We start from the raw sequence: 22,281 nt of genomic DNA, 5'->3' as shown, positions 1-22,281 counted from the left end.
AATTAGCCTAATTCTTGTATGCTAGAAATAGGAAATTAAATAAGAACTCTGTTACAAAAAGTTCAAATAACATCAATCGAGTGGTAGTAAAGTCTCAGATTTAAGTCTGATGAATATAAGAAATGATGTTAGGTAGTTAAAAATTCGACAAATATGAAATCTAATTGATTTGTGATACATAATTAATATAACATATCGTGAAGGCGAGAAGTTTGCATAAAGTTAAAAGGGTTATGAAAGCTTGAAGGTTATATATTACTTAAAAGAGTTAAGAGTTGATAGGTAGAGTTTGGCAGTAGTTGCAGGCAGCAGCTTGTTTTAGTAAAATTTTATCTGTTCCACTTTTCTCAACTTGTATTCAAGGTTCATTGCACTTTCATGATTGAACATCAACAAGTTTTTCAGTAGTAGCTTCAATGTACGTTACGTAAATTCGGATATTTATCTTTTGAGTTTTGGTTTTGGTTTTCTCACATGTTTTTGAAGACCCATGTACACAGATTTATCTTTTGAGTATCCAACATTATTTTTTTTTTATTAATTTTATACTAAACATTTATGAATTTCAAGATTGATTTTTTTTTTTTACACACAAACATATAAATATTAATCAACATTAAGAAAATACATTAAAAATATTGTTTTTTAAAAAGAGAACCCATCGAAACACTAATTCAAGAAATTTCTAATTAATCAAAGTTGGTTTTATCAAAAGGAAAAAAAGAAATCAAAATTAGGCTTACAATTGAAAACTTAGATATATAAAACTAAAACAAATAACTTAGAAGCCCCAGTAAGGAATATTTTAAAGACTGGGCCTTACCCACAATTAGTATTCCAGACCTTTCAAGAGATGATAGTGCCTAAAGTCCAAACCAAACAAAATTAATCAAAAGTAAAATTATTCCGGTTAGACATGTTCATCGCTGGCTATCCGTTTAAGTCTGAAAGTTCATTTGAAATTTAAAAGAGTTTGAACAAAAATATTAAGCTTAAAAAATAGGGTTGGGCAAAAAAATTAATTCCATTTAAAATATAAGTCGAGCTTGAACATTTAAAGTCCGAATCTAATTTGATCTAATCTATTTTAAGTTTATAATAATTTATATTATACTATTTTAAAGATTAGGCTTTATCCACTATCCAATCCTTTCAAGAGATAATGATGCCCAAAGTCGAAACCAAAGAAAATAAAGTAAATTTATCCCGATAAAAGTATTTTTTTTTTGGGGGGGAGGGGGAAACTTCCTACATTATTTGATTTTTGAGTTTGATACTTTTGTAAAAGTGGTATTTGTGTTTTTCATTAGAAATGTAGTACTTATATTTAACAAAAGTTATACATTTGAGTATCTTAAAGTATATTTATTCAAGTTTGAAGGCTCAATTTGACATTTGTGAGAGTTTGAACAAATATACTAAGTTTGAAAAATGTATTTGAACAAAAAAAACAGATTCGTTTAAAATATCAATTACTCAGTCTTGAATGTTCAAGTCTGAACTCAACCCGACTCTTTTTCTATATTTATAATTTATGTTTATTTTTATATATTATGTAATTCATAACATTTAAAAATTAAATCTACAGTAATATATAATACTATAATGTATAGATCAAAAATTTTAATAGGCCTATAAATAAAATTTTAATAAATAAAAATATTAAACTAAAATAATATAAATATTTTTTAAAAAATGAACATGGACAAGTCTAAAATATGTTTGTGTTAGTTATTTAAAAATACGGCTCAACTTGGGTAAAATTTTATGTACATATTTTAGGCCGAGTTTGGCCCGGAGAAGTATAAAGTGTGTTAATATTATGTTTAAGCTCAGCTTGAACACGGCTCAATTTATGAACACATCTGCCTAAAAGAAACATTGTTAATTTTTTTAGTATTTAGTTTGGGTTTTAGAGTTGATTTGATGAAAATTCGTAATTAATTAATAATATTAGAATTGACTTTTATTAAATCAACCTTAAAACTCGAAAATGATATAGTAACCAAACTATATTTAACAAATTAAATACAAAATCAATTAAATTTATAATTAGCACTGAATTTATTTTATTAACAAAATCATGAAAATTCAAATCTAACAATGTTATCAATTAACTTTAAAATTCAAATTAAATATTAAAAATTAATATGATTATATTTACATATATAACTTTTGCTAAATTAGATGGAAGTTCATATATATATATATATATATATATCATTAAAATATATTTTAAAAGCAATAAATTTATTATCTGCCAAAAATATAATAAATAAAAATGTGATAAATGATAGTATTCTAATACTATTTTTGTAATTTGAAAAATCCATCGAACAACATGTATTAAATATTAGTGTCAAGTAAAATCCTCTAAATACAAAAAATAAAAATGTAATACGTAAATCAATTTCTGATTTTGCCTGTTAGGGCTCCAACAATATGTTTCTTGAAACACCCAATTCAAACTTTACTTTTATTATATTTCTAAAATTAACTTATTTACTTAATTTATACTAAATTACGATCTACTTATTTTATAAGAAAAAAAAAGGTATTTGAGAGAAATTAATGCCATATTTTTAAAACTAAATTATAGTAGAGATCATTCAACTATGATTAATTTTCTTTTTTCCATCCAATTATGAAAAATTACATAATGAACACTCAATTATGTTTTTTTTTGCTCACCCAATTATGAAAAGTTATAACATAATCATCCAATTATTCAAAAAAAAAAATTCACCAGTTGGGTAAAGTAAAAATGAAAACACTCAAAATCTAAGATAGTTGAGTGGCCAAAAAAATAAATTAAATAGTTGAGTGACCTTTTTGTAATTTTTCATAGTTGAGTGGCCTAAAAAGAAAATTATTAATAGTTGAGTGACCATTTTATAATTTTTCATAATTGGGTGACAAAAAAGAAAACTCATAGTTGGTGAATACTAATGTAGTTTATCCTTCTTTTTTCACTTCAAAAATTAGATTAGAGCTTGATAGATAAATATTTTTCCAAAAATAAAATTAGGTTTAGTGTTATAAAATAAAAGACAAAAAGAAAATAACAAAGAAAATAGGAGAGCAAAAGTGAGAATATTTTATTGATCAACTGGAATATTTACAAAGCTTCTCTAAAGTCTCTATTTATAGGCATAAGAAGTATAAATGAAGTAGAGATCTATTTCTAATAACTATTAGAATTTAAAGTATATCAAAACTTATCTTGATCTTGATGGACATCCACTTAATAAGATATTCATAACACTTCCCGTTAGATGTCCATTGGTAGGTAATGTGCCTCGTTAAAACCTTGTAGAAAAAATTCCTAGTGAAGGAAAAAGAGTACACATATTTAGAATACATATAATATGCTGCTTCATTAAAAACCTTACCAGGAAAACCCAATGGGACAAAACCTCGATTAAAGGAAAAAGAGCACACCGTGTATTTACTCCCCCTCATGAAAACATCACATACTTTCTCATATTCTACATATACAATCTTGAATACTAATTTTTCAAATGATTATTTGAATGTATTTGCTAAACATTTATACCACCATTCTTTTGAAAGTCATGAGTGAAGGAAATTTTGGAGGAAATATATTTTGATCTGTTCAGGAGTCTTAACAATAATTATAACAAACTTTAATCATGATAAGTATTTTGGATCATTTTATAATCCTCTTTATGTTCAATTATTTCAATTCATATAAATGAACAATTTTCCAAGAATTTCAATATGCTTCTAGCATTCTAAATCCTTCAAGGATTTTAATATAAACTTTAAACTATATAGTGATTCATAAAAGGTTGTAACAATAACCATTAGACGCAAGTTAAATCTTTTATGAACTGTCACTTTAGTAATATATCTAAAGGTTATTGTATCCATGTATCGCCCAGGAATTCAAGTAATTGATTTGTTGGATTTAATCAATAAATAAGTGTGTGTCTCAATGGTTGTAAGCCTTGATTAGGAGAGTGGGGTATTAGGTTCGAGACTTGTGGGGGAGTCTATTCATTTTGTTTCCACGTGGGTTGGCCATGTAGTAGAACTGGGGCCATACTGGGATTCTGGTTAGTGGGAGGTGGTTAATAATGGGGTGCTAATTTTACTTCTAAAACCCCTTAACTTTATCTCCAAGCCTCTCATCTTTATTTTTTTTTAAATATTTCCATTATTCCATTTTGCTTTCCGACGTTCTTTTCCTTTTTTGTTGTTGTATGTTGACTTCTTTTTCTTAAAAAAAAATTCTCTTTTTGATATTTGGTTGTGGGACTCCATTCTTGTTTCATTAATTCCTTTGATGGTGGTTCTTAGTGCAAGGTAAGGTTTAAGTTTTAATTCTGCTTGTGTTTATTGTGTTTCGATGGTTGGTGGAAAAAAGGTGTGGGTTAGAAATTTGCTTCTATGTCGTGTTTTTTAGGAGAGGATCGAGAATCATTGGGTTTCCATCCAGCGACCTAATTTTCGTTGGTGGGCTGTTGTTTTTGTTTGAAGGTAAGAGGTTAATTTTAGATGTTAGGTTGATTATAACAACTTTGTGAGTCAGATTTGGTAATGATTAAAGTGACTGATTTGGTGAGCTAATAGTCGTTTTTAGGTTCTGGACGACTCGTGGAAGTTTTGACATCGAAATCGAGTCAGGTGTGTGATGAGAAACTCAAAAAATAGCGAACAGTAAAAACTAAAATTAGGGCCTATCGACACCATACAGTCATGTGCTAGGCCGTGTGGTAGGCCATGTGCGACATACGACAATGTGATAGGCCATGTGGAGGCCATGTGTGTCACACGGTCTAGGCCACATTGAGTCGCGTGGGCCACACGGGCGTGTGAGCCCAAATTTGAGAATTTTTCCTTAAAGTCATACATGTCATCCCGATTGACTGTGAGATTTTGTGGGGTTGGTATGTGTTATATAAGTCCTAAAGTATGAAATCTGCTATTCTGTTAGTATGAATTTGATGTGAATAACATCTAAATGCATGTAATGTGATGCGATATATTTGATCTGTCATGTATAAACATGTTCACTATATGTTATAAGAGCATGCATGATATATATACTCTGGTATCTGTTATTCTGTTATATCTAGTACTCTGTTTGTTTCTGGCTATGGGGCGGGTCATGTATTATGTAAAGGAAGTGTTCTGTGTAAGGCGTTAACTCGCCATTATACTGGCAACACCTGTGATATTTTTGAAAAGTGTCATAAGGACACTAAGTGGTGTGTAGGGCTGGGTGAGTGTTTTATACTCCACATGGTGTGTTGGAATGGTCGGAGATAGTGTGTAGCGGACGAGGGTAGGATTGTAATTTGCATGTGACTCTGATTCTGCATGAGACATTCGTCAGTAACTGTTCTATTTTGTATTCAATCTGTGATTTTGTTTCTGCTAGTTACACACTGAGTTATAAAACTCACTCTCTGTTTGTCTGTCACATTCAGGCAACCCTCAGGCTTAGGCGTGTCGGTGCGACAAAAGCTCAAATATGTTCACAATTTCGTAAAACTTTATTTACATAAATTTGGCTTATTTAAATTTTCGTTTTGAAAGTTTTGTAATTTTTTGACTCTCTGGACATTTGGGTTTATGTTTGGATTTGGACTTTTAATTTAGGTTTTGGCATGACATTTAAGAAAACAAACTCGATTTTCCAAAATGTAACGTCTTAAGAACTTCCGCTGCAAATTATTCAATTTATTTAGAAAATGTAAACAATTAACAGTTTTAAGTATGACAAACATTTTCATATAGAATGGTTTTAATGAGTAAAGATACACCAAGTCTTTCAATAGGCGAGAGTCAGATTTATAATTACTTTACGTAACATTTTCAGATTCGGCCATAACGTCTAAATCGGGTTTGGGATGTTACAATCCACCACAAAAAAAAATATTATATCTTTTCAAAATTAATGCCAAGACTTAGCAAAAACTTCATATTTTATTCTATTTTTGCAAAACTACTTCATTTGTACCCTTACTGGTTTTATACCTTTAGATATTTGAACTACTGATCCAAAAACTCCATGAATTTAATTGTACTTGAGTTGCGTCTTTCTATTTTGACCAATTTATTCCATATCTATATTTCTCAATAGATTTATTCAATGTTCTTCTTTTATTTTATTATTTCAACAATAATATTGCATGTAAAGCCATTATTGACCACTTTTATTATCGGTTCGATATTTTCTCTAATTGACATAACTTATCAAGATCTTTAATTTCACTATTTTGATCTTCAATTTCAGGTACCTGAATCTCTTCTAGAGTTTTACTTATTAGTTATATCTTGGGTTCCTTCTAGAGCAACCTCTTTCACTATATGATCATCTAGATTTATTATTTTCTTTTATGAGAATTTTATATTTGGAACTTGTAATGAGTTGTCCTGGTTGAACTTTTGGTCCAAATTACTCTCACCCCTAACTCATTACAAGTTATTATTTATCCCCGCCTAATATCAGGAAAATTATCAAATCAAAATGGTAATCACAAATCATGACATAATTGAATCTTCAAAACATTCAAAACATCTAATAATACAATGAGACTTGTAATTAATATATATTCTGAACTTTCTTTAAGGATTCACTCATCTTTGTGCATTGTGGTGGAGCAATTGAAACATATACACACATACAAAAATTCTAAAATGAGAAATATTTAACTCTTGACTAAAAACCAATTGTAATGGAGAATATTTATAATTTATTAGCTTGATGCGCAGGACACGTAAATCAACATAACCTCATGTTGAAATAGGAAGTTTAATTCTCATAAATAATGGTTTAGATATTAACCAGATGCGTTCAATTAATAATTTCTCTAAACCATTATGCACATAAATAAGAAGCTTTTACGAAAGTTTTTCAAACTCAATTAATAAAAGACTGAGATATAAACTTATTAGCTTTAGCAATATGAATTGATTTAATTGCATAATATGAAATTAATTATTTAAACAAGCAATCTTGCAAACGACAGGTTGCAAGTTGATAATACATATGTGATTATGTTGTAAATGCATCTACCAGGAATCATATAATATCAAAATCATCCACATGGTGGATGAATGAGCCCATATTCATTTCAGAAATACAAGACATTAAATCTCAACTTTAGCCAGTGAGTTTCTAACAATCAATTTTTTCATTGAGAACAAGCAACAAATGAGAATTTTTAAAATTAAAGAATCTTCTAGTTCTTTAATGAATGTCCATATGAATTCTCAATTAATTTTCGCATCATATATGATCGTGGATGGTATAACTGGTCACACCAAGTAGTAAACGCATTTGTTTCAGTAAACTTCTGGTTTACTTTAACATGCATGTCAATTGTACTAATAATATCAATATAAATTGTGACAAATTGATAATTTTACTGTCATTCCATTTACTTTGTATCTACATATAAGTACTGTTATAACGTTTACTACTGGAAATGTCTAAATCAATGTAAAGTTCATAATGCCACTAAGTCAACAAAATAGATATAATTTCTAAACAATTATATGCAATATTCGCTTCAGGGAATACGCCAAAATCTTCAAATGTTTAAAAAGAAAAATGATGTCATAATGAGAATATTATATGATTTTTTTCATTCACAATCTCAATATGATATCCATTATGAATATCTTTTAAAACCAATGGATTAACCATTATAAGATATTAATACATTAGCTCTTCTAAAGCTTTTGACTAATTTTGTATTATCAAATATTGAAATAATATTTGTTTGCTTCATACCAAATAAAATAAATATTTTCTATCGTAATGATAGAATTCATTACTACACTCTCATATCTTTCCTCAAAAAATATTAACAAAAACAAAATGTTTGTTCGCACGTACATATGTGGCCAATAATCTTTCATATCACATTGATAATATAAGTTATCTTTACCTTTTGAAGAGTTATCTTGAAAACTATCCTTGTTTTCTTATTTGTTACTATGTTCCCACTTTTAGTGGGCCATAATTATATCTTTTATTTTCTTAATGTAACATCCCAAACCTGGCCTAAATGTTATGGCCGAATCCAAACACGTCACAAGGAATGGGTTTTGAAAACATGTTGATTCAATTAACTAATCACTAAGGTAAAACTCACATCCCTTCATGTTTATTGCAGAAAACATTATTTTAACATTTCATTTGCCAAAACACTTCATACAGCAGAAGTTTAAAAAAAAACAAAACATTTTAGAAATCCGTTTCGTATTTTTAGAAAACACTGTTTGGCGTAAAAATCCATTTCCGTAAAATATTTTATCAAGCATGCAACATATCGAACATATCAAACTAAAATAAGTTAAAAACCCAAACAGTCCAAAAAGTCCCAAAAATTACGAAATCTCATAACTAAATCCTAAATTATTAAATACCATAAAATAATAAATCTAAACAGTTTTACGGAAGAGTAGTCACCCCTGAGTCCCTGCTACACCGATCTGCCTAAGACTGTGGATTACCTGACAATACAGACAAATAGATGTGAGTTTACATAAACTCAGCGTGTAACCTAACGGAATTAAGCATGCAATCATACAGAATCATATACACAGTTGGAAACAAATACAAATATAGATTCGGGCTCAAGCCTATTTCAGATACAGATACAGTAAACAGAATCAGACAATCAGAATCCTAAACCCATCCTTTACACAGCATCTTCGACCATCCCAACACACCATGCGGGGTTAAAAACACCCACACATCCTTACATACTAAGTTGTGCCGATACGACACGTATCAGATATAGTGCAACCAAGCTGCATGATAAGAGGTGATGATCGCCATATAGAACACTTCCTCTATCAATACAAAACCCACCCCACAATCATATACAGAACAAATCCAGAATAACATAATAGATATGCTCAACATGCTATGTATAGATATCAGAATAATCAGATATGTATCGCATAATCATACTTAGAACAAATTATCAGTCTATTAGATCTACAGTTCTAGGGTTTGGTTGGCTGTTACGTACCCTACAATAGGCCCACAGTTGATTGGGATGACCCATGCGACCCTAGGAGAAATTTCAGAATGTGAGCCCACACGCCTAGATTGGCATTGCCCGCGTGGCCCATACAGCCTGACCCAAGAATCTACACACGTGTGTGTATTGCTCGTGTGGACCCACATGCCCGTATGGCCCACACGCCCAACTCGGCCTAACCCGTATAGCCCACACGGCCACACTCGAACCACCACACAGTCGTGTGCTGTGCACGACCATGCCTTCATCGACCACACGGCCTTCTACACAGGCGACCACACACTCGTATGGCGTCGACAATGCAGTTTTTCAGCTTTTGCTAAAACTTCATTTTTTACATTTTCAGTATACACCTATTATCGATTTGATGCGAAAACTATCTTGAGCCTTCTAAAACCTAAAAGTCGTAGATTAGTGTTCAAAATTAGTCCTAAAATAAGATTAAATCGAAAACTCAAACCAACGATAACTCAAACCAAACGTTTATCGCTTACCCCAACACTCTGAACCTTTTAACTACAGTTTAGCAAGAGGAGAGCCTCGTTTTTCATGATTTGTTACTGCCAAAACCCAGAAATTAGACTAATAAAAACAAACCACCATTTTTGAAATAGCACTACATGAGAATCTCATCGTAACTCGAGCAAAACTTACCACCATTTACCACTGTATACGAAATCCAAGAGCCGAAAGTACAAAGATTAATGGGAAGACGAAAAAAAAGGAAAATGAGAAAAGAGAGTTGACAGAATGGTCGAGAACAACAATTGACGTCAAATTTTAGAAGAGTTCTAGGGAAATTCAAAAAATAAAAATAGAAAAAAATAATAAAAATAATAATAGTTATCCTTAAATCCCTCAAATTACTTCCCACTAACCCACTAACAACCAGCCTCTCAGAATCCCTCTCCATCAAGACTCTAACAAGAAACCAATTAAAAATAACACTCACACTCGCATAGACACTCGAACATGGGACCTCCAACACACCAACTCCCTTACCACTCGAACCAGCAGACTCATTCTGTTATGAAATTACAGGCAATTAAATAGAAGCCTACAGAACAAGGATAGGGCTTAATTCCCAAAATAACAAAATTTGCTAAAGCTAAGGCTTGAACTCAAGACCTCTCATACACACCTAGAACACTTAACCACTAAAGCAGATACACAGTTGTAAAAAAAAATTCCAAAAGAAAAAATAATTTATTTGGGGTGTTACAACTCTACCATTCTAAAAGAACTTTCGACCTCGAAATTTACCTTATCAAAACAAATGAGGATACTGCTGACGCATCGAGTACTCAGGTTCCCACGTGGCTTCCTCAGTGCCATGATTCCGCCACAGAACCTTCACTAATGGAATGGGCTTCCTCCTCAAAACCTTAACATCGTGATCCAGAATATGAACCGGCTCCTCCTCAAAATTTAAATCCGGTCTAACCTTAATCTCCTCAACAGAGATTACGTAAGATGGATCGGATCGGTATCGTCTCTATAATAGCTCGATTTTGGGCCTAGTAGGAATAGTGGTTTTGGAACCACTATTCCGAGGCCAGAGAAAATTATTTTAGTACTATTTTATGTGTTATAATATAATTTTATAAGTGCATGTAAATTTTGGTAAGTTAATTTTAGTGATTTCTAGTCCAATTTCAAAAAATGACTAAATTGCGTAAAAGGTAAAAGTTGTGTGTTAATGCCTAAATGTGTTAATAGACTAGAGAACTAAAATTGGAGGCATTTAAAGGGCAATTAGACCCTTTTTAAGTGTGTGGCCGGCCAAGGGGAGACCAATTGGTCAAAAAGCCAAAATTTGTGGCTTTTAGGTGTTTTAATTGACAATTTGTAATAAAATAAGGAAAAAGAAATAAAATTTCATTTCTCTTTCATTTCTTCTTCTTCCTCACGAAAATGGAAGCAAAGAATGGGGGTTTTGAGTTTTAAACTTTCAGCCACTTTAAGCCCTAACAAGTAAGAGATCTTTGGTTGTTTCTTGATGATTTTTACATTTTTGGAACCCCTAAAGCATGAGCTTTCATATGAGGGGTCTAGTTTGCAAAATGAGGAAGAGTCTAGGGTTTTGCCATGAGAGTAAATGTGTTGTCCAACTGTGTGTCCCCTGCACCTAAGTTTTTCAAGTTAGTATGCCTGGTAATAGTACACGGGCAAGAGACACGGCCATGTGCCTCAGCCGTGTGAAGGACACGGTCATAGGACACGGGCGTGTTCTTTGGTCGTGTGGTTTTGGCAGAATGTCCAGGTTTTTGGACATGGGCTCGGGACACGGGAGTGTGCGTGTGCTCTATACCTACAGGGGTGTGTGAAGCCTTGATGCAAGAGATTTTCTAAGTTTTTTATGAGTTCTCGGTTAGGTCCTGAACCACCCCGGATGTATGTTTTGGGTCTCGTAAGCCTATATATGGGACAGATTGCATGTGAAAAGAAAATTTTTAAATTGATTGAAATTTTACGGCCCGATTTTTGTGTGATTGGTTGAGTTTAAGTCAGGTAACACCTTGAACCCTGTCCCGGCGTTGAATACCGGCGAGGGATGTTACAGTCTCAACATCGAGACATGAAACACATCGTGGATATGGTCTAACTCTGGAGGTAACTCTAACTGATAAGTGATCGATCATACACGCTTCAGAATTCAATACGGCCCAATGAACCTAGGGCTCAACTTGCCCTTACGGCTAAATCTCAGAACTTTCTTCCATGGTGAAACCTTAAAAAAGACGAAGTCCCCTACAGAAAACTCAATATTACGCCTCTTCAGATCCGCATAAGACTTCTGCCTATCAAAAGTTGCTTTCAGACGATTCTGAATCAGCTGAATTTTATCCTCAGTCTCAGAAATCAACTCAAGACCCAAAACTCGACATTCACCCAACTCAGTCCAATATAGCAGTGTACGACACTTACGACCATACAGAGCCTTGTAAGGTGTCATCTGAATACTAGACTGGAAGCTATTATTATAGGCGAACTCTAATAAACGGTAGATAATCCTCCCAACTACCTCGAAAATCAATCACGCAACTTCAAAGCATGTCCTCCAGTATCTAAATCACCTTCTTCGATTGACCATCTATTTGAGGATGAAATGCAGTAATGAAGTCAAACCTCAAACTCAAAGCATTATGCATTTTTTTCCAAAATCGAGATGTAAAACGAGGATATCTATAAAAAATAATCGACACAGGAACTCCATACAGTCTAACTATGTGACACCCCTAATGTGACCCTAGTCGGAAAGTGGTTTCGGGACCACAAAACCGGGTCACAAAAATAATTAGATGTTATATTCTGTGCTTATTATATGTGGGATTTGTATGTGTGAATATTTCGTGCCTTGATTTTATCAATTAGGTGCTAATTTATAAGAAAGGACCCATGTGATAGGACTTGAAAATGTGATAGGTGAAATTTAAAGTGGCCAACTAATGCATGAACTATTGACATGAGGGACTTGCATGTCAAATTAGCCAAAATCTAAATGGTGGCCGGCCATGCTATGGGGTAAGGCATATTGTGGACATATTATGTTAAAAGGTGTGGGAAGAATAATAAATAAAGAAGGGGTGGGAGGAGAAACCAAAGTTGTCTCCCCCTTGCCGTGAATGGAAGAAAGAAAGACTCCAACTTTCATTTTCTATCTTGCTTCCTTGTCTCTTGCAAAGGAAGCTAGAGAAGATAGGCCGGCTGCATGTAGTGGAAAACCATGGAATTTGTTTGCTTCTAAGTTGAAATTTTCAAGTAGAAGGCTAAAAAGAGGAAATCGGTTCTCTTTGGCCGAATTGAAAAGAGAAGAAGGAGGATGGTGCTCATCTTCTTCTCATGCCACTCTCTAACCGAAACAAAGATGAAAGGAAGGGAAAACTTACCTAGAGAAATTCGGCCTTCATCTTTAGCTATTAGGAGCTCAAGAGCTTAGGGAGTCTAATTCGGAAAAAAGAGAACAAGCTACCTAACCGAATAGTCGATTTGTAACCGTTCGGCAATTCCCGAGGTAAGTTATTAAGTATATGAGTTTGATTCCTTTGTAAGTTTTAAGTGATTAAACGTTGAGTAAATTCAATCATAATAGGACATAATGAGTTGATTTAATAAGATATGATGTGGCCATGATATGTCTTAAACCCAAGTGGTAAGTTCATAAGTGTTTGGACTTGAAATTTAAGAGCAAATTGTGATAATTTGCTTGAACAATAGCAGTAATGTGATTTTAGAAAATCACTATAAATTGTCGGTGTGGAATTATAGGCTGAGTAAAATATGTAATCAAAGCTTAGTTGGTCTAGTTTCTTATAAAAGAGACTGTGGAAGCAAAGAAATTTTCTATAAAGAGATATTTAAAGTTGTGCGAGACAGTGTCGGATTGACTCGAAATTCCCTGATTTGTTTTTGGAAAATCATTATAATTTGTACAAAATGGTTATAAGATAAGATTTATATGCTTAGACTCCTTAATGAGTCTAGTTTCAAATGGAATCAAATAGAACACATTATGAATTCTGTACAATGAAAAATTCGATTCAAATGGCGAAGAGTGGTCAGATTAGTCAAACAGTGAAACAGGGAAACTTTAAGAAAAATCTGGTATTGATTGGCCAAACCTAAAATTCTGAAAATTTTATGGGTGAAAGATACATGAGTCTACATTCGGGGAAAATTGACGGCAATTGATTTTGAGTTTTGTAGCTCCAGTTATAAACAACTTAATGACTGTTGGTCAGAAAAACTGCTTGTAGTGAATATGTGATTTTGTTGTAAACTTTGATGAAACTATTTGAGTTGCTTATAAGCTATTGCTGCAATTGATGTACAAGAAAATATGAAATATGTATGATATACATATATGTGTGATAAGGCCTAATGGCCGATGTGGTGAATGTGAAAGTGTACGATATGTGATGAGGCCTAATGGCGATGTGGTGAATGTGAAAGTGTATGTATATGTGATGAGGCCTAATGGCCAATGTAAAATATATGTGTGATATGCATATGTGGTAAAGCCGAATGGCTAATGTGAATGTTGTAACATGTGATTAAATGTACATGAAACTTGGAATATGTTCCGGGCGAGACCCGATGACTACGTGTGGAGATTATGACCGGTAAGACCCGATGACTACGTGTGGAGATTATGACCGGTAAGACTTCTTTTATAAGAATTGCTTATAAAAATACGCAATGCGAAAGGTCAAACAGTATGTACTCCAAGTTTATATGTGAGCTTGATTTAAACCAAACCATAAGGTAGTTATGTGATGTATACGAGAGCAATCTATGAGACTATTCCTATGATTATGATGAGATGTGCATATTTGGGTAAAGGGTGGTATGCTAGAAGGAAGAGTGAAATAAAAATACGAACAACTATGTTATAACTTGATTGTTATCTGTTGGCACCGCTTGAAACTTACTAAGCATTGTAATGCTTACTCCATGTACTTTGTTTCCTCTGTTTTATAGATCTCAATTGGAAGCTACAGGCTCGGGGATCGTCAAGAACTAGTCACACTATCACTATCCTTTGTTTGGTACTGCTATGTTTTGGAATATCTTATGGTATGTATAGAATAGACTAGTAGCGAGGGGGGATATTCTGGTTAATGTATATAAGCCATGCGAAAATGGCTTTAAGTATACTTTGATCATAGCACTGTAATCATTTTGTATGTCGTCCATCAAGAAGTATGGAAATGTTGGTAACGGTTAGTCATGGGAATGGTTATTCATGATCATTTTTGGTATATGTATGACAAACTCTAGTTGATCCATGGAGGATCGTGAAATAGGTAAAGTTTACCTCAAAAATAAATGCTGGCAGCAGCAGTGATGTGAATGTGAAAAATATCTAAAAATAGTAGGAATGGAATTAAATAGCGAATAAATTATGTAAATGAACCTTGATGAATATACTTTCATATGGAAGAAACGAAACGGTCATATGAGTTGTATGTTAAGAGATATTTAGGTTTTCGTGAAACAGGGCCAGAACGGTTTCTGGATTCTCTGTTCCGACTTTGGAAATTCATTGTAAATTAACCAGAGATAATTAGGAGTCATGCCATATATGTATAGATTCCTCTTTGAGTCTAGTTTCTATAGAAACAAACGGCATCAGTATTTAAGCCCTGTACAGGGAGATATCCAAATCGTAACGCATGAAGGTCAGTGTAGTCGCACCCTGTAACAGGGGAGGCTTTAACTAATAAACTGCACTAATTGGCCCGACCAAAAATTCTAGAAAAAAATCTGTAGATGGATATATGAGTCTAGTTTCGGGGAAAAATTATGAATCTGATTTTTGAGTTGTGGAACTCAAGATATGATTTTTAAAGTGACAGATACGCAGTTAGCCAACTGCCTGGAAATTTTTTTAAAATGGACTGTGAAAGTGAATGGTTTAAGCCGTTAACCCCTCGTGTCCGACTCCGGCAGCGGACTCGGGTACGGGGTGTTACAATTTTATTGGTATCAGAGCTACGGTTTAGTCGATTCTAGGACTAACGTAGCACGCGTGAGTCTATTTATACATGCCATAAAGTGATAAAATGATAGTGTGATGATTTTTACTATTAAAATGTGGTTCTTGTATTGTAATGAATCTTGATCCCGATCGAAATGTAGCAAGCTTCGACTATGAGAATTTGTGATATAACTTCACTTAGATACGCCTAAATTATTAAGTTGATCAGTGCACGTATCATGTACTCGTATTTGAATTTTGATTTGGATTGAATTAAGGGTATAGGTGATGCAATTTTGAAAGAGTGTTATGACTATAAATGTGATTTTTGTATGTGGCTATGGAACCGGAAGTTGAGTGGTCGATAAGCATGTTGTGTTTGTATTCAAGTAATGTAAATGATATACAAATGTGTATTGCTATATGTGTATATGTACATGGGAATTGAGAGTGATGTATCCGGACTAAGTTCAAGAGCAATCATACTAGTGACGTGTATTCGCCTTCGTGCCTAGTAGGCTTCGTGTTTGGTAATTTGAGCAAAATTTAAGTGTTCATTTCTATACAATTCAAACTTAAATGAGATGATATGTTTAAAAGTGTACATATATGATGTTTTATAGACTTGGTTAAGTCCTTTCAATGGGTAATAACGAATGAATATGGGCATTACGTGTGCGAATGATTAGAGGCACTGTGTGTGCAAATTCGTTAACCGAGCACTATGTGTGCGAGACCAAGAATCGAGGCCTTGTGTGTGCGAGATCGAATCGAGGCATCGTGTGTGCGAGATCGATGTCGAGGCCTTGTGTGTGCGAGATCGATGAATCGAGGCTTGTGTGTGCGAGATCGATGAATCGAGGCACCGTGTGTGCGAGATCGATGTCGAGGCACCTTGTGTGCGAGATCGATGTCGAGGCACCGTGTGTGCGAGATCGATGTCGAGGCTTGTGTGTGCGAGATCGAATCGAGGCACTTTGTGTGTGCGAGATCGATGAATCGAGGCACCGTGTGCGAGATCGATGTCGAGGCACCGTGTGTGCGAGATCGATGTCGAGGCCTTGTGTGTGCGAGATCGATGTCGAGGCACTATGTGTGCGAGATCGATGAATCGAGGCACTATGTGTGCGAGATCGAGAATTGAGGCACGTGTGTATGAAGTTTTTCAACGAGCACTAAGTGTGTGAAATGAGACTCATGTAAGACCTCGTCTGGGACGAAGGCATTGATTTGAGATAATGTGTAAGACCATGCCTGGGACATGGCATCGGCTCGAGATGTGAGAATATGTAAGACCATATCTAGGATATGGCATTGTAAGAGCTATATGTGCTTGAATTAGTTGAGCCCTTACAAGTAAGTATTCGCTCAGTTGATAAACGAGCTACCGGCCTTTGGCTAAGTTAATCTTATGTGTATGAACATAAGGGTTGGTAATGTGAAGTAAGTTCTTGAGTGAATAGAGCTTAACTTATGATTGGATTAGATCATGTTTTAAGCAAATCGAAATCATGCTCTTGGTGTGTGGCTATTGAGCCGAAATTGTAAATATGATGAGTGTCTTGTGTTTGAGCTTTGGTAATGAAAATGTAATAAGAATGTGTATTGATTGGTTGATATATGTGCTTGGTTATTGAATGGTATCCGGCTAAGTCCCGAAGGCGTTTGTGCTAAGTTACTAAATCCGGGCTAATTCGAAGGCAATTGTGCAAATCACTATAACCGGCTATGTCCCGAGAACAATCGAGCGAGTCGCTATATCCGGTTAAACTCAAGGTACGTGATTCGAAATGAGCAATCTTGCTGTAAAATTTCAGCTAATACGCTTGCAAAAATTTCAGCAACGAGGTATGTTCAGTATGTCTTGAATGAATCAAATGTTCAGGTGTGTGGAAGTTGAATATTGAGATACGATGGAGTTATGAAGGATAATTATTGGGATGTTTGAGTATATGTGTATTTTCGGCCAAGTTACAGCTTATACATGGATGAAAATGTGGGTTACAAATATGTGGGTGGATGATGTGAATTATACATGTTAGTATGTGCTTGATATGTGTTTGAAATGCAATTGTGAATTAAATTAAGTGATTATTGCTTATGAAATCAAGGAAATGAGATATATGTGCATACTTGTAGAAATGTTTATGTATTTGTTTTGAGATAGGAAAATGATTTTATAGATCGATGTGAAATCAATAATGAATTACAATTGCTATCGATGAGCTAATGTTTATATGAATATAATTCAATAAGAGGACGCTATTCTAAACTATGCATCGGTAGAAATTTTCGGGGACGAAAATTTTTTTTATGTGGGGGAGAGTTGTGACACCCCTAATGTGACCCTAGTCGGAAAGTGGTTTCGGGACCACAAAACCGGGTCACAAAAATAATTAGATGTTATATTCTGTGCTTATTATATGTGGGATTTGTATGTGTGAATATTTCGTGCCTTGATTTTATCAATTAGGTGCTAATTTATAAGAAAGGACCCATTTGTACAAAAATGGTTATAAGATAAGATTTATATGCTTAGACTCCTTAATGAGTCTAGTGTCAAATGGAATCAAATAGAACACATTATGAATTCGTACAATGAAAAATTCGATTAAGTAGTGAAGAGTGGTCGATTAGTCAAACAAAGGAAACAGGGAAACTTTAAGAAAAATCTGGTATTGATTGGCCAAACCTAAAATTCTGAAAATTTTATGGGTGAAAGATACATGAGTCTACATTCGGGAAAATTGACGGCAATTGATTTTGAGTTTTGTAGCTCCGATTATAAACAACTTAATGACTGTTGGTCGAAAAACTGCTTGTAGTGAATATGTGATTTTGTTGTAAACTTTGATGAAACTATTTGAGTTGCTTATAAGCTATTGCTGCAATTGATGTACAAGAAAAATATGAAATATGTATGATATACATATATGTGTGATAAGGCCTAATGGCCGATGTGGTGAATGTGAAAGTGTACGATATGTGATGAGGCCTAATGGCCGATGTGGTGAATGTGAAAGTGTATGTATATGTGATGAGGCCTAATGGCCAATGTAAAATATATGTGTGATATGCATATGTGGTAAAGCCGAATGGCTAATGTGAATGTTGTAACATGTGATTAAATGTACATGAAACTTGAATATGTTCCAGGCGAGACCCGATGACTACGTGTGGAGATTATGACCGGTAAGACCCGATGACTACGTGTGGAGATTATGACCGGTAAGACTTCTTTTATAAGAATTGCTTATAAAAATACACAATGCGAAAGGTCAAACAGTATGTACTCCAAGTTTATATGTGAGCTTGATTTAAACCAAACCATAAGGTAGTTATGTGATGTATACGAGAGCAATCTATGAGACTATTCCTATGATTATGATGAGATGTGCATATTTGGGTAAAGGGTGGTATGCTAGAAGGAAGAGTGAAATAAAAATATGAACAACTATGTTATAACTTGATTGTTATCTGTTGGCACTGCTTGAAACTTACTAAGCATTGTAATGCTTACTCCGTGTACTTTGTTTCCTCTGTTTTATAGATCTCAATTGGAAGCTACAGGCTCGGGGATCGCCAACAACTAGTCACACTATCACTATCCTTTGTTTGGTACTGCTATGTTTTGGAATATCTTATGGCATGTATAGAATAGACTAGTAGCGAGGGGATATTCGGTTAATGTATATAAGCCATGCGAAAATGGCTTTAAGTATACTTTGATCATAGCACTGTAATCATTTTGTATGTCGTCCATCAAGAAGTATGGAAATGTTGGTAACGGTTAGTCATGGTAATGGTTATTCATGATCATTTTGGTATATGTATGACAAACTCTAGTTGATCCATGGAGGATCATGAAATAGGTAAAGTTTACCTCAAAAATAAATGCTGGCAGCAGCAGTGATGTGAATGTGAAAATCTCTAAAATAGTAGAAATGGAATTAAATAGCGAATAAATTATGTAAATGAACCTTGATGAATATACTTTCATATGGAAGAAACGAAACGGTCATATGAGTTGTATGTTAAGAGATATTTAGGTTTTCGTGAAACAGGGCCAGAACGGTTTCTGGATTCTCTGTTCCGACTTTGGAAATTCATTGTAAATTAACCAGAGATAATTAGGAGTCATGCCATATATGTATAGATTCATCTTTGAGTCTAGTTTCTATAGAAACAAACGGCATCAGTATTTAAGCCCTGTACAGGGAGATATCCAAATTGTAACGCATGAAGGTCAGTGTAGTCGCACCCTGTAACAGGGGAGGCTTTAACTAATAAACTGCACTAATTGGCCCGACCAAAAATTCTAGAAAAAAATCTGTAGATGGATATATGAGTCTAGTTTCGGGGAAAAATTATGAATCTGATTTTTGAGTTGTGGAACTCAATATATGATTTTTAAAGTGACAGATACGCAGTTAGTCAACTGCCTGGAATTTTTTTTTTTAAAATAGACTGTGAAAGTGAATGGTTTAAGCCGTTAACCCCTCGTGTCCGACTCCGGCAGCGGACTCGGGTACGGGGTGTTACAAACTATCTCAGATATGTAGAGTTTTGCTAGTTTCTACAGAGAATAGTCCGCCCGAACCGGAATGAAGTGAGCAGACTTAGTCAATCGATCCACGATGATCCAAACAGAGTCCTTCTTAGTGGGTGTCAATGACAACTCACTAATAAAGTCCATCGTCACATGCTCCTAATTCCATAAGGGAATCTTAACGGGTTGTGGCAAACTCGATGGTAATTGATGCTTAGCCTTAACTTTATAACACGTCAGACATCGAACAACAAAATTAGTAAGCTCACGCTTCAAACCCGACCACCAATACAGTTCACAGAAATCCTGATACATCTTATTATCACTGGGATGTATAACATAAGGGCTACTATGCGCCTTCCTCAGAATTGACTGTCACAAATCTGAATAATTCGGTACACAGATCCGTCCTCGAAAATACAAAACCCTATCATTATTCAACCCAAAATCAGAAATAGTATCACTCTTAACATGTCGGAATCGCACACCCAGAGTTTCATCCACTAACTATCTATCTCGAATCTGATCAATCCAAGTTGGCTTAACTTGCAACTCTGCCAACAGACTCCCATCATCAAACAAACTAAGGTGAGTAATCATCGCCCTCAAATTAGATATTGCTCTACAAATTAGAGCATCGGTCACCACATTGGCCTTACTAGGACGGTACTCTATAGTACAGTCATAATCTTTGAGCAGTTCAATCCAACGATGCTGTCTAAGGTTTAACTCCTTCTGAGTAAGGAGATACTTGAGGCTCTTGTGATCAGTGTAGAGGATACACCTCTCACTATACAGGTAATGTCTCTAGATTTTCAATGCAAAGACTACAACAGCCAACTCGATATCATGTATCAGATATTTTTTCTTATGTGTCTTAAGCTTTCAGGAAGCATAAGCCGTAATTTTACTATCATGTATCAGCACGCAACTCAAACTGACGTGCGATGCATCACCGTATTCCACAAACTCCTTACTGGATTCAGGTTGTATTAGAACAGGAACCTGAGTCAATACAGACTTCAGCTTCTCGAAGCTTGATTGTTGCACATCAGTCCAAATAAACGGAACACCCTTACGCAGAATCTTAGTTAATGGAGCCACAATCAGAGAAAACCTATCAACAAACCACCGGTAATATCCCGCCAAGCCCAAAAAACTATGAGTCTCAGATATGGTCTTAGGCTGTTTCCAATCTAGCACAACCTCTATCTTCCTCGGATCCACTTGAATCCCTCTCAGTAGATACCACATGCCCTAGAAAAGTTACCTCTCGTAACCAGAACTCGCACTTGTTCAACTTAGCGTAAAGTTGCTTTTCTCAGAGAATTTGAAGCACCACTCTAAAATTTCCATCATGCTCGTCCTCAGTCTTAGAGTAAACTAGAATTTCGACGATGAAGACCATGAGAAATTGATCCAGATAGGGCTGAAACATTCGGTTCATCAGCTCCATGAATGCAACCAGAGTATTTGTTAGACCAAAAGGCGTAACTAGGAACTCGTAATGTCCATATCAAATCCTAAATGCAGTCTTATACACATCAGCTTCCTTAATCTTTAATTGATAATACCCAGAACGAAGGTCTATCTTAGAAAACACTGAAGCCTCTCGAAACTGATCGAACAGGTCGTCGATCCTCATAAGTGGATACTTATTCTTCACAGTCAACTTATTCAACTATCAGTAGTCAATACACATCTTCATGGTCCCATCCTTTTTCTTAACGAACAAAAATAGTGCCCCCCACGGGGACATACTAGGATGGATGAAACCATGATTTAGAAGTACTTACAGTTTAGCCTTAAGTTCTGTAAGCTCTTTCAGTGTCATACGGTAGAGAGCGATGGATACTGGAGCTGTACCTGAAAAAAGCTCAATCCCAAACTCAACCTATCGATTTAGAGGTAAACCCGGTAACTCCTCAAGAAAAGTATCAAAAAAATCCCTTACAATTCTGATATTCCCAACAAAAAAGTCCTCAGAACCAGAAACACTGACATAAGCCAAGTATGTCTCACACTATTTCAGAACCAATTTCTCACCTATAAGAGCGGAGATCACATTGGACAGATAGTCTCGACGTTTATCGATTATGACCACTTCCTTATCATCCTCAATCTACAGAACAACCCTCTTAGTCGCGCAGTCCAAACTAACTCGGTGCTTGACCAACCAATTCATGCCTAAAATTAAATCGAACTCCCCAAACGAAAGCTCT

This window comes from Gossypium arboreum, chromosome 11, assembly GCF_025698485.1.
Source record: "Gossypium arboreum isolate Shixiya-1 chromosome 11, ASM2569848v2, whole genome shotgun sequence".
In the NCBI taxonomy this organism is placed as follows: Eukaryota; Viridiplantae; Streptophyta; class Magnoliopsida; order Malvales; family Malvaceae; genus Gossypium; species Gossypium arboreum.
Note: the sequence above shows the minus strand (reverse complement) of the source record.